We start from the raw sequence: 12744 nt of genomic DNA, 5'->3' as shown, positions 1-12744 counted from the left end.
GCGGTACTCTGACATCACCACCAAATAAAAGTAACCATAAACTCTGGATTCGTACATCTGAGAAGTCCTCAGTTGTTGTTATATCTAAGTACATTGAATAACTAAAATAAACAAGTTGCACCGTACTTACGCCTAGGAAGATCTCTGGAGACACTCACCTGCAACAAAAAGCAATGTATCAAATATGGCAAGAATGAAAAACAAGTGACGAACAGTAAAAATTACGAACTTTCGTAATAACTAGAAAAATTAAGTGTCTATCTAGAATGACAGTCACCCAATGAATACAAAGAGTTACTCTTATTTATATCCACGATGATGATGATGTTTGGTTTTTGGGGTGCTCAACTGCGCAATCATCAGCGCCCGTACAAATTCAAATTTTTACTCAGTCCAGTCTAGCAACTGTCACGAATGTATCTTACTTCTAGCCTGAGTTATCAATTTATGTAATCAGGGAAAGACTTTTCGGACACCCTGTACAACAAAATACGTTATACTCGAAAAAAGTTGCATATTCAAATTCGGGAATATCGTCTGTATGAAGAGTAGGTTACAGAGTCAATAGGTTTTGGAAGGTCAAGATCTGCTCTTCAAGAAAGTTAATTCCTTTGCATCGGCAAGGCACGTGACGTGCCGCAGCCGACGAATGTGGAGCGCGTGGCTGCAGGATCTGGCAAGTAATTGGCATGTGGACGCTAATCGGAGTGCAGTTCGCCGGGGTCGGTGATGGCCCGTAAGTGCCAACGGCGCGGACTGCGGCCCAAGAATAGACCGAGAGCGTGCCAAGCGCCGGCGCGGAGCGCCCCATCACCTCACCTCTGCCGCCTTAACGGACAGCGGACAGGGCATGGCTTCCCGGCAGATCCACAGCCTGCGCTGGTCAAGGAGGAGCTGTCACAAGGGGGTGTTAATTTCCAACAAATCATTTCCAGATATGTTGTCGCGTCGTCGTATTGTTTATAGATCAAACGTAAAGCAACTCAAATCACTTAATAAAAGCAAGTCTTCTGGTCCAGACTGTATACCAATTAGGTTCCTTTAGGAGTATGCTGATACATTAGCTCCATACTTAACAATGATATACAACCGTTCTCTCGCCGAAAGATCCGTACCCAAAGACTGGAAAGATGCACAGGTCACACCAATATTCAAGAAAGGTAGTAGGAATAATCCACTAAATTACATGCTCATATCGTTAACGTCGATTTGCAGCAGGATTTTAGAACATATATTGTGTTCGAACATTATGAATTACCTCGAAGAAAACAGTCTACTGACACACAGTCAACATGGGTTCCTGTGAAACACAACTATCTCTTTATTCACATGAAGTGCTGAGTGCTATTGACAAGGGATTTCACAACGATTACGTATTCCTGGATTTCCGGAAGGCTTTTGACACTTTACCGCACAAGCGGCCCGTAGTAAAATTGTGCGCTTATGGAATATCGTCTCAGTTATGTAACTGGATTTGTGATTTCCTGTCAGAGAGGTGACAGTTCGTAGTAATTGACGGAAAGTCATCGAGTAAAACAGAAGTGATTTCTGGCGTTCCCCAAGGTAGTGTTATAGGCCCTTTGCTGTCCCTTGTCTATATAAACGATTTGGGAGACAATCTGAGCAGCCGTCTTCGGTTGTTTGCAGATGACGCTGTCGTTTATCCACTAATGAAGTCATCAGAAGATCAAAACAAACTGCAGAACGATTTAGAAGAAATTTCTGAATGGTGCGAAAAGTGGCAGTTGACCCTCAATTACGAAAAGTGTGAAGTCATCCACATGAGTGCTAAAAGGAACTCGTTAAACTTCGGTTACACGATAAATCAGTCTAATCTAAAAGCCGTAAATTCAACTAAATAAGTAGGTATTACAATTACGAACAACTTAAGCTGGAAAGAACACACAGAAAATGTTGTGGGGAAGGTTAACCAAAGGCTACGTTTTATTCCCAGGACACTTAGAAAATGTAACAGACCTACTAAGGAGACTGCTTACACTACGCTTGTTCGTCCTCTTTTAGAATACTGCTGCGCGGTGTGGGATCCTTACCAGATAGGACTGACGCATTACATCGAAAAAGTTCAAAGAAAGGCAGCACGTTTTGTATTATCGCGAAATATGGGAGAGAGTGTGACAGAAATGATACAAGATTTGGGCTTGAAATAATTAAAAGACAGGCGTTTTTCGTTGCGACGGAATCTTCTCCCGAAATTCCAGTCACCAACTTTCTCCTCCGAATGCGAAAATATTTTGTTGACACCGACCTACATAGGGCGGAACGATCACCACGATAAAATAAGGGAAATCAGAGCTCGTACGGAAAGATATAGGTGTTCATTATTTCCTCGCGCTATACGAGATTGGAATAATAGATAATTGTGAAGGTGGTCCAATGAACCGTCTGCCAGGCACTTAAATGTGATTTGCAGAGTATCGATGTAGATGTAGATGCGACTGTTGCAAGTGTCCCTCATCAGGTGACGTAAAAAGGCCGCTCTGACTGTGGCCGACAAACATGACGAGCGGGTGACCCAGTGCTCAGCATACTGGGCTCGCATTCTGCAGGACGAAGGTTCGAGGCCCCGTCCAACCATCCAGATTTAGGTTTCCCGTCATTTCCCTAAATCGCTCCAGGAAAATGTCTGGATGGTTCCTTTGAAAAGGGCACGGCCAATTTCCTTCCCTAACCTTTCATAAACCGTGTTTCAGCTCATTATCTAATTACCGCGATATCGCCGGGACGTTAAAACCTGTAACCTTCCTTCCTTCCTCCTTTCGGTCACATACCCGGAAAAGTTTTATTGAAGATGATGCGCAGTGCTTATCGAATGGCTGATGATGACGATGGCGATACCAGTGATGATAATATCGAACTTGAAAGCTGTCTATCCCAATCGCAACCTTCGCTACTGACTGTACTTTCGCGTATTACAAATCGGAGAAACTCTGCAAAGATATACTTATATGGATATGGTGTCTGTTCTTTCGGACATGTCTGAAAGAACAGGCATCATTGATGACCTACAGCTGTCTAGAATGAAATTAGAATTATATATTAATACCTACAGCTGCTGATGGGCGTTGATACACGTCAACGGGGACAGGTGAAAATATGTGCCTCGACCGGGACTCGAACCCGGGATCTCCTGTTTACATGGCAGACGCTCTATCCATCTGAGCCACCGAGGGCACAGAGGATAGCGCGACTGCAGGGACTATCTCGCTCTCGCCTCCCGCGAGACCCACATTCTCACCTTGTATGTCCACACACTACATTCGTAGTGTCCCTACCCAACACACTCATCACTCGTGGAAGACATTCTTACCAAGTCCCGTAAGATTTCTGGGAATATGTGTGCATCCGCACAGAAGGAGGTCATGGCCACTATTGCCAGAACTATGTACTTATATGGATATGGTGTCTGTTCTTTCGGACGAGTAATGAGTGTGTTGGGGTGGGACACTACGAATGTAGTGTGTGGACATACAAGTTGAGAATGTGGGTCTCGCGGGAGGCGTGAGCGAGATAGTCCCTGCAGTCGCGCTATCCTCTGTGCCCTCGGTGGCTCAGATGGATAGAGCGTCTGCCATGTAAACAGGAGATCCCGGGTTCGAGTCCCGGTCGAGGCACACATTTTCACCTGTCCCCGTTGATGTTATAAACGCCCTTCAGCAGCTGAAGGTATTAATATATAATTCTAATTTCACTCAGCAAAGAAGTTTTCCGTATCGAGTAATCGATCTCTGGAAGCATACCTGCCTTTGACTCACTCTCTAGAAGTATATGTGCACACTTTGGCGGGCTAATCAGGGATTAACACGCCTTATGGTGCACGGGGAACGTTTTATTTTGAGTGTACAAAGGGAATCTCGTTCGTCGCTGGCGCTCCGCATCGGTTGGTGTGCAGACACACTACTGTGATTGAGTGAGATATTAAACAGGACTGAAGTTAGATTCAATTGTTCATTCCCAGATACCGTGGTATAAACCCATTCCTGTTTACTGGTTCGTTCAAAAATGGTTCAAATGGCTCTGAGCACTATGGGACTTAACATGTGAGGTTCAAATGGTTCAAATGGCTCTGAGCACTATGGGACTCCACTGCTGTGGTCATCAGTCCCCAAGAACTTAGAACTACTTAAACCTAACTAACCTAAGGACATCACACACAGCCATGCCCGAGGCAGGATTCGAACCTGCGACCGTAGTGGTCGCGCGGTTCCAGACTGAAGCGCCTAGAACCGCTCGACGACAACGGCCGGCTTACTGGTTCGTGTTGCAAGACTCTGTGTAGTGGTGTTTACAGCATTTTCAGACCTTTAGCGAGCACTACTCTACGTTAAAGCATAGGCTCGTTGTTCGGCGCGATGGGCAGTTCTCGAAGCACATCTCAGGCATTTGAATTCATCACACCTCGTCTAGTGAGCCTTTTGTAATATTTTCGGACGAATACCGGATTGTTATAAATCTTTCACTTGGGGTGATTTATTGTACCGCGTGTTCCGTGTACAGATGTTGTGTGTGTCATAGTGGCCATAATTATACTTTAAATGCAATTATACTCCTTGATCAAAGTTTCTAGAGTCTATTCGTGATCCCTTCCCACAGCCAGGCAGAGTTGTCATGTAGACGTGGACATAGATGCTATAAAATTTTCATATCTCCATAAATGAGTAAACATTTTGCTATCAGCATTACGATATCCTATGTGATGTTGTAGGTTTATCGCACTCGGCAAAAGAACCACTCGTACTAACATTTCTCATAGATACAGTTAGCAGCACACTTAGGCTATATCTTTACATGATTTTTCAGGCCATAAGATGAGTCGGCATTTGAGTTGCGGAGAGATACCCGGAGAATAGTAATTTTATAGATGACTTGATGCTTTCCGTAGGTTACTAAATAGGAAAAACGTAGTTAACAAATCGATCCAAGCATGTCTCATTGCATATAACTTACTTATAAACTGGACTATTTACACATCATTGAAAACAGACCATGAGTTTATTACAAGTTAGTATGATCAGAGTGTTCAGTGAAAAGTTACCTTATGCCCATTACTGTTACTTCGTGCAAAATAAACTCCTCCTTAAAATATTTATGGTCAAACAGTGTTTAAAATATAATTTTGGGTCTAAACTTTACACAGAGGAGGGAATTACAGCAGGACATAACTTCAGGTTACACACGTGCCTGTAACCCGGGTTTCGAATAAAAGACTGGAGACTTACAATCTGGTATATTTCTCAGAATTTCAAAATAAATGTCCCCTTTTCTTTACAAGCGTTAATTATAATTTTTGTAATTTTTGCTTGCTGTTTTCAGTTAGGATTATGTATAAAAAGGTTTACGATTCAATGATGAAGTAAAAACACGTTAACAGTATTTTACGAAAACTTAAGTTAAGAAATCCTAATGAAATGATGCTGAATGATTTAAAATACATCCATTGTGAAACAATATTCAAATTTAAATAAAACGAATTCATTCGTTTTTTCGGAAGCAGGTGTGGCTAAACGTGGTGTCAAGCCTACAATGGCTTAGTTTAGCATATTTTCTGTCACAGTATGTAAATGAATGAATATACTGAGCTTATGAAGAGGAAATGTGGGAACAATAGCATTTACACTGGGGTGATCAATGTAATGGAATAGCGATATGCACGTATACAGATTGCGGGAGCATCGCGTGCTCAAGGCACAAAAGGGCAGGACATTGGTTGAGCTGTCATTTGGAATCAGCTGGCTCACGGGAAAAGGTTTCCGACGTGATTATGGCCGAACGAAGGGAATTAGCAGACTTTGAATGCGGAATGGTAGCTGGAGCGAGACGCAGGGAACATTTTATTTCGGAAATCGTCAGGGAAATCTATATTTCCAGATCCACAGTGTCCAGAGTGTTCTGAGAATACAAAATTTCAGAGATTATCTCTTACCATGCACAACAGAGTGGCCGAAGGCCTTCACTTAAAGATGGAGAGCAGCGGCGATTGCGTAGAGTTGCCAGTACTAACATACAGGCAACACTGCTCCAGAAGTTGGACCATTACGGAATACAGGGAGTACCTCGCGATTGGTGCACCTCTTACTTTAGCAACAGGCAGCAAAAGGTCATTATTCACAATGTTAATAACGGCTGCGATGTGGGATGTGGGGTCTGAGTGGGGTACTGTCAAGGGGGGGGGGGGGTGCCCCAGGGATCAGTGTTGGGGCCACTCCTGTTCCTTATTTATATAAATGATATGCCCTCTAGTATTACGTGTAACTCTAAAATATTTCTGTTCGCTGATGACACTATTTTGGTAGTAAAGGATGTTGTGTGCAACATTGGCTCGGTTTCAAATAGTGCAGTACATGACCTCAGTCCATGGCTTGTAGAAAATAAACTAACGCTAAATCACAGTAAGACACAATTCAACAAAATCTGACGTTTTAATTTCACAGAACGGGCATATGATAAGTGAAACTGAACAGTCCAAATTTCTAGGTGCTCAGATAGATAGTAAGCTGTTGTGGAAAACCCACGTTCAGGATCTTGTTCAAAGACTTAATACTGCCATTTTTACTATTCGAACGGTATCAGAAGTGAGTGATCGTTTGACACGAAAATTAGTCTACTTTGCTTATTTTCATTCGCTATTGTCGTATGGTATTATATTTTGGGGTAACTCTTCCCATTCTAAAAGGATATTTTTGGCTCAGAAACGGGCGGTTCGGGCAATAAGTGGTGTGAGTTCACGAACCTCTTGTCGACCTCTGGTCACAAGTCTGGGTATTTTATTTATTTTTATTTATTTATTTATTTATTGTTCCGTGGGACCACATTTAGGAGAAGTCTCCATGGTCATGGAACGAGTCAATACATGAAATTATAACACGATTGTAGAAACACATAAAATGAAACAAGTCGTTAGTTTAAATAAAGAAAATCAAGAATGTAACACTGGAATTTGCTTAATTTTTTATCTCTTCCAGGAGCTCCTCGACAGAATAGAAGGAGTGAGCCATGAGGAAACTCTTCAGTTTAGACTTAAAAGTGTTTGGGCTACTGCTAAGATTTTTGAGTTCTTGTGGTAGCTTATTGAAAATGGATGCAGCAGAATACTGCACTCCTTTCTGCACAAGAGTCAAGGAAGTGCATTCCACATGCAGATTTGATTTCTGCCTAGTATTAACTGAGTGAAAGCTGCTAACTCTTGGGAATAAGCTAATATTGCTAACAACAAACGACATTAAAGAAAATACATACTGTGAGGGCAATGTCAAAATTCCCAGACTATTGAATAGGGGTCGACAAGAGGTTTTCGAACTTACACCATACATAGCTCGAACAGCCCGTTTTTTAGCCAAAAATACCCTTTTTGAATCAGAAGAATTACCCCAAAAAATAATACCATATGACATAAGCGTATGAAAATATGCGAAGTATACTACTTTTCGTGTTGAAATGTCACTTATTTCAGATACTGTTCTAATGGTAAATAAAGCGGCATTTAGTTTCTGAACAAGATCCTGAACATGGGCTTTCCACAACAGCTTACTATCTATCCGTACGCCTAGGAACTTGAACTGTTCCGTCTCGCTTATAACATGCCCATTCTGTCTGATTAAAATGTCAGTTCTTGTTGAATTGTGGGTTAGAAACTGTAAAAACTGAGTCTTACTGTGATTTAGCATCAAATTATTTTCCACAAGCCACGAACTTACTTCATGAACTACATTATTTGATAATGTTTCAATATTACACACAAGATCCTTCACTACCAAGGTGGTGTCATCAGCAAACAGAAATATTTTTGAATCACCTGTAATACTAGAAGGCATATCATTTACATAAATAAGGAACAGCAGTGGCCCCAGCACCGACCCTTGGGGAACGCCCCATTTAACAGTGCCCCATTGGGACTGAACATCATTACCACTCTCAATATTGCGGAGGATTACCTTCTGCTTTCTGTTCTTAAAGTAGGAGGCGAACCAATTGTAAGCTACTCCCCTTACTCCATAATGTTCCAACTTCTGCAGTAATATTTTGTGGTCAACACAGTCAAAAGCCTTCGTTAAATCAAAGAAAACACCTAACGTTCTCAACCTTTTATTTAATCCGTCCAAAACCTCACAGAGAAAAGAGAATATAGCATTTTCAGTTGTTAAGCCATTTCTAAAACCAAACTGTACATTTGACAGCAAATTATGTGAATTTAAATGCTGCAGTAACCTTGTATATACAAGCCTCTCGATAACTTTAGCAAACACCGATGGCATAGAAATAGGTCTATAATTGTCAACATTATCCCTGTCTCCCTTTTTATAAAGTGGCTTCACTACCGAGTACTTTAATCGGTCAGGAAACCGACCACTGCTAAAGGAAAAGTTACAGATATGGCTAAGTACTGAGCTAATATACGTGGAACAATACTTCAGTATTCTGCTAGATACCCCGTCATATCCATGAGAGTTCTTGGTCTTTAGTGATTTAATTATTAACTCAATCTCCCTCTTGTCAGTATCATGGAGGAGCATTTCAGGTAACAGTCTCGGAACACTTTTTTCTAAGAGCGCTATATGATTCCCTGTTGGGACTAGGTTTCTATTTAGTTCACCTGCTATATTCAGAAAGTGATTATTAAGTACTGTACATATATGCGACTTATCAGCAACACGGACATCCCCACTACGCACTGATTCTATATCCTCGACCTGTCTCTGCAGACCAGCCACTTCCTTTACGACTGACCATATGGTTTTAATTTTATCCTGAGACTTAGCTATTCTATCTGCATACCACATACTTTTTGCCTTCCTAATAACTTTTTTAAGCACCTTACAATACTGTTTGTAATGGGCTGCTGCATTTAGATTTTGACTGTTTCTAACGTTTTGATATAATTGCCACTTTGTTCTACAAGATATTCTTATCCCTTTAGTCAGCCACCCAGGCTGCCTGTTTGTGCTAGTACCCTGTTTTAAACGTTCTAACGGAAAGCAACTTTCAAAGAGCACGAGAAAAGTCTTGAGGAAAGCATTATATTTATCGTCTACTGTATCAGCACTATAAACATCTTGCCAATCTTGTTCCTTGATAAGGTTTACAAAAGTCTGTACAGCAACTGGATCAGCTTTCCTAAAAAGTTGGTAACTATATTTAACATGTGTTGAAGCACAAAAATCTTTTAGACTTAAAATTTGTGCATCATGATCTGAAAGGCCATTCACCTTTTTGCTAACAGAATGCCCTTCTAATAATGACGAATGAACAAAAATATTGTCTATGGTTGTTCTACTGTTCCCTTGCACTCTCGTTGGAAAGAATACGGTTTGCATAAGATTATATGAATTAAGGAGGTCTACCAGCATCCTTTTCCTTGCACAATCACTTATACAATTAATATTGAAGTCACCACATATAACTAACTTTTTGTATTTCCTATAAAGTGAACCAAGAACCTCCTCTAGCTTTAGCAAAAATGTTGTGAAATCGGAGTCTGGGGATCTATAAATAACAACAGTAAGAAGTTTAGCTCCACTAAATTTAACCACACCTGCACAACATTCAAACACCTTTTCAGTGCAGTACTTTGAAACATCAATTGACTCAAATGGGATACCGTTTCTCACATACATGGCTACTCCCCCACACCGCAAAGAGCTCCTAGAAAAGCTGCCAGCCAACCTGTATCCTGGTAAAGGAAGCCTCTGAATTATCTCCTTATTTAAGAAGTGTTCAGATATACCAATAATTTCAGAGTCAACATCTATAAGCAGTTCACTAACTTTATCTCGAATACCTTGTATATTTTGATGAAATATACTAATTCCCTCATTAATCGGATACCCAAGCTTTGTAGAAAGTGGTTTCTTTGTTAGAGAGACTTCCCTTAAGCAGGAATACCTATCAGCTGACTTCAATCTAAAAAAGGTACAGCTCTAACACCCACAACTACCGGAATTTTCCCATGAGTGATCCCACCACCCCCACCTATGCTGTCACCTATAAGTTTTGCCAACCTCCCCTTCCCATACCTGTTGAGGTGCAGGCCATGTCTAGTGAAACCCGTCCTACTGATAGACTCCACCGACACCACTGAAATGTGACTCATGCCTTCTGTCATCAGCGCACCCCCAAGTCTCATGTTATTACGCCTGACGGCTATATTAAGATGAGGCCGATCGTGACGCTGAAACAGTTCCACGAAATGCACATTCGTGTTGCCAGTCTGAGTGGCTATCTTTTCCAGGTCACCATCTATGTCATACTTCCCATCCCTATCAATACTATTACCAGCCCCACCCACAATCACTACCTGATCCTCTTTAGTAAAATCCCTACATAACCCCCCTATGTTAAAAGTCACCTGAGCCAATCTTGCATTAGGCTTCACAATGCTGGTGACCTGGTACTCACTCCCCAAAACTTCCTGCAACTGCTGGCCTACACCTCTACCATGAGAACTACCTAACAGCAGAACCTTCTTCTTTCTCTTAGACTTTGCAACTGTCCTAGCCACCGTAACTGCTGAGGTCTGCTGCATACTTCCTACATCTACAGCTACTAGAGATTCCTCTCCACTAGACTCTGACAGTTGGTCATATCTATTACAAACACCAATAGTAAAACTATCTGAAAATCTCCTTCTCCTAGCAGATCTCTTGCCAACAGCCAGCTCCCATTCCCCAACCCCCTTCTCCCTCCTCATCCTATCTAGCTCCTCCTGTGCGTTTTTCAACTGCACCTGAAGGGCACAGATCTTACGCTCCTGCTCCTCTATCAACTTACTCTTGCTACATAACCTGCAGTTCCAGGAGAGGATCTCACCAGAATGCCCACTGGCTTCCCCACTGCATTCCCCCCAGTGAAAATACTTCGAACAAGTCTCACACCGCAATCCACTACTCACAAACCTACGGCAAAGCCCACACTTCTCACTCATGGTAAAATTTTACAATTATTGAAACAAGAAAACAACTTTATCTAAGTTCCGCTACTACAATAAGAAGATGTTAAAAACTGACTACAATTATCACAAACTTGCTCTACAAGGGAAGTAACTACTATTATTGAAAGTATTAATCAACAACAAATGAGAACATAACAAAATACTAACACAGAAAGAAAATCAAACGTCTAATGACAGTAACGAAACTGAAAGCAGTTCGCAAAAATTTCTTCTGAAGTTATTTCACCGGAAAACACCAAGAACACCGGTTGAAGACCACTAAAGTTCCTAAATAAAATACTATACACAAACAATTAATTAGTACTTAGCTTTCGATGCGCCGCTACAGCTGCAACTGGTCAGCGCGGAATGTAAACACGGGTAAGAGGTTAAGTTGCTCGATACGAAACACTCACAAATATCAGGCCACAACACACGAAATGCAGAGGTGAATGAAGAAACCACTAATAAGTCACTTATATAGTAAATATTATCACAAAAACAGTTAAAATATATATCTGAAAACTAAAAATAGATGAAAACTTAGAGAGCGATCTCACACGCAGTCACGCGCACAGGATGTTTTGATACTGGCCTCTCAATACGTATATTCCTTATTGTCGTTTCTTGTTATCAATATTAGAGTATTCCCAAGAATAAGCAGATTTCACTCGGTTAATACTCGGCAGAAATCAAACCCACGTTTGGATCGGAATTCCTTAATTCTTGTGCAAAAAGGTGTGCAGTATACTGCTACATCCATTTTCAATAAGCTGGGACTCGAATTCAAGAATCTTAGCAGTAATCCACGCGCTTTCAAATCGAAACTGAAGAGTTTCCTCATGGGTCACTCCTTTTATTCTGTCGAGGAGTTCCTTGAAAAATTAAGCTGATTTTTATAGTATTGCTGATAGCGTTTACTGAAACTTATGGACTGACTTTTTAAGGTTCATGGGCATTTATTTTTATCTGTTATTATGTTTATGTTGTAATTTCATGTACTGACACGTTCCATGACCTTGGACATTTGCTCAAGTTGGTCCTACGGAACCTGACGAGTAAATAAATAAAATAAAACTGCGTGAAATGACCGCAGTGATCAGTATGGGACGTACGACGAACATATCCGTTACCACAGTGAGGCGAAATTTAGAGTTAATTGTCTATGGCAGCTGACAACCGTCGCGAGTGCCTTTGTTAACAGCACGACACCGCCTGCAGCGCCTTTCCTGGAAAAACGCGGTCTGGTCAGATGAGTCACGACTTTACTTGGTAAGAACTGATGGTAGGGTTAGAGTGTGGCGCAGAACCCACGAAACCGTGGACCCAATTTGTCAACATGCTACGCAAGCTGGTGGTGGCTTTATAATGTTGTGGGTTGTGTTTACATGGAATTAAGTGAGTCCTCCGGTCCCACTGAACCGATCATTGAGTGGAAATAGTTATGTTCGGCTACCTGGAGACCATTTGCTGCACTTCATGGACGTGATGTTCTCAGACGACGATGAAATTTTTATGGATGACAATTCGCCATGTCACCTGGCCACAACTGTTCACGAATGATTTGATGAACATTCTGGGCAGTTCGAGCGAATGATTTGGCCATCCAGATCGCCCGACATGAATCTCGCCGAACATTTATGGACCATAAGCGAGAGGTAAGTAGGTGTACAAAATCCTGCGTCGGCAGCACTTCCGCAGTTATGGACGGGCTATAGTGGCAGTATGGCTCAATAAATCCGCAGGGGACTTCTAACGACTTTTTGAGTCCATGCCACGTCGAGTTTCTGCACTATGCCGGG

At 41.6% G+C, this 12744-nt stretch overlaps 2 non-coding genes across 2 annotated transcripts; one reads left to right on the top strand and one right to left on the bottom strand.

Annotated features, from left to right (window-relative positions):
- Positions 1-3117: 3117 nt before the first annotated feature.
- Positions 3118-3192, bottom strand: Trnat-ugu. Its single transcript has one exon. It is a non-coding gene; the product is annotated as a tRNA-Thr (tRNA).
- Positions 3193-3557: 365 nt separating this feature from the next.
- Positions 3558-3632, top strand: Trnat-ugu. Its single transcript has one exon. It is a non-coding gene; the product is annotated as a tRNA-Thr (tRNA).
- The last annotated feature ends 9112 nt before the right edge of the window (positions 3633-12744 follow it).

Source organism: Schistocerca piceifrons, chromosome 1 (assembly GCF_021461385.2).
Source record: "Schistocerca piceifrons isolate TAMUIC-IGC-003096 chromosome 1, iqSchPice1.1, whole genome shotgun sequence".
NCBI classification, from domain to species: Eukaryota; Metazoa; Arthropoda; class Insecta; order Orthoptera; family Acrididae; genus Schistocerca; species Schistocerca piceifrons.
The sequence above is the reverse complement of the archived record's forward strand: the minus strand, read 5'-3'. Positions and strand labels throughout refer to the sequence as shown.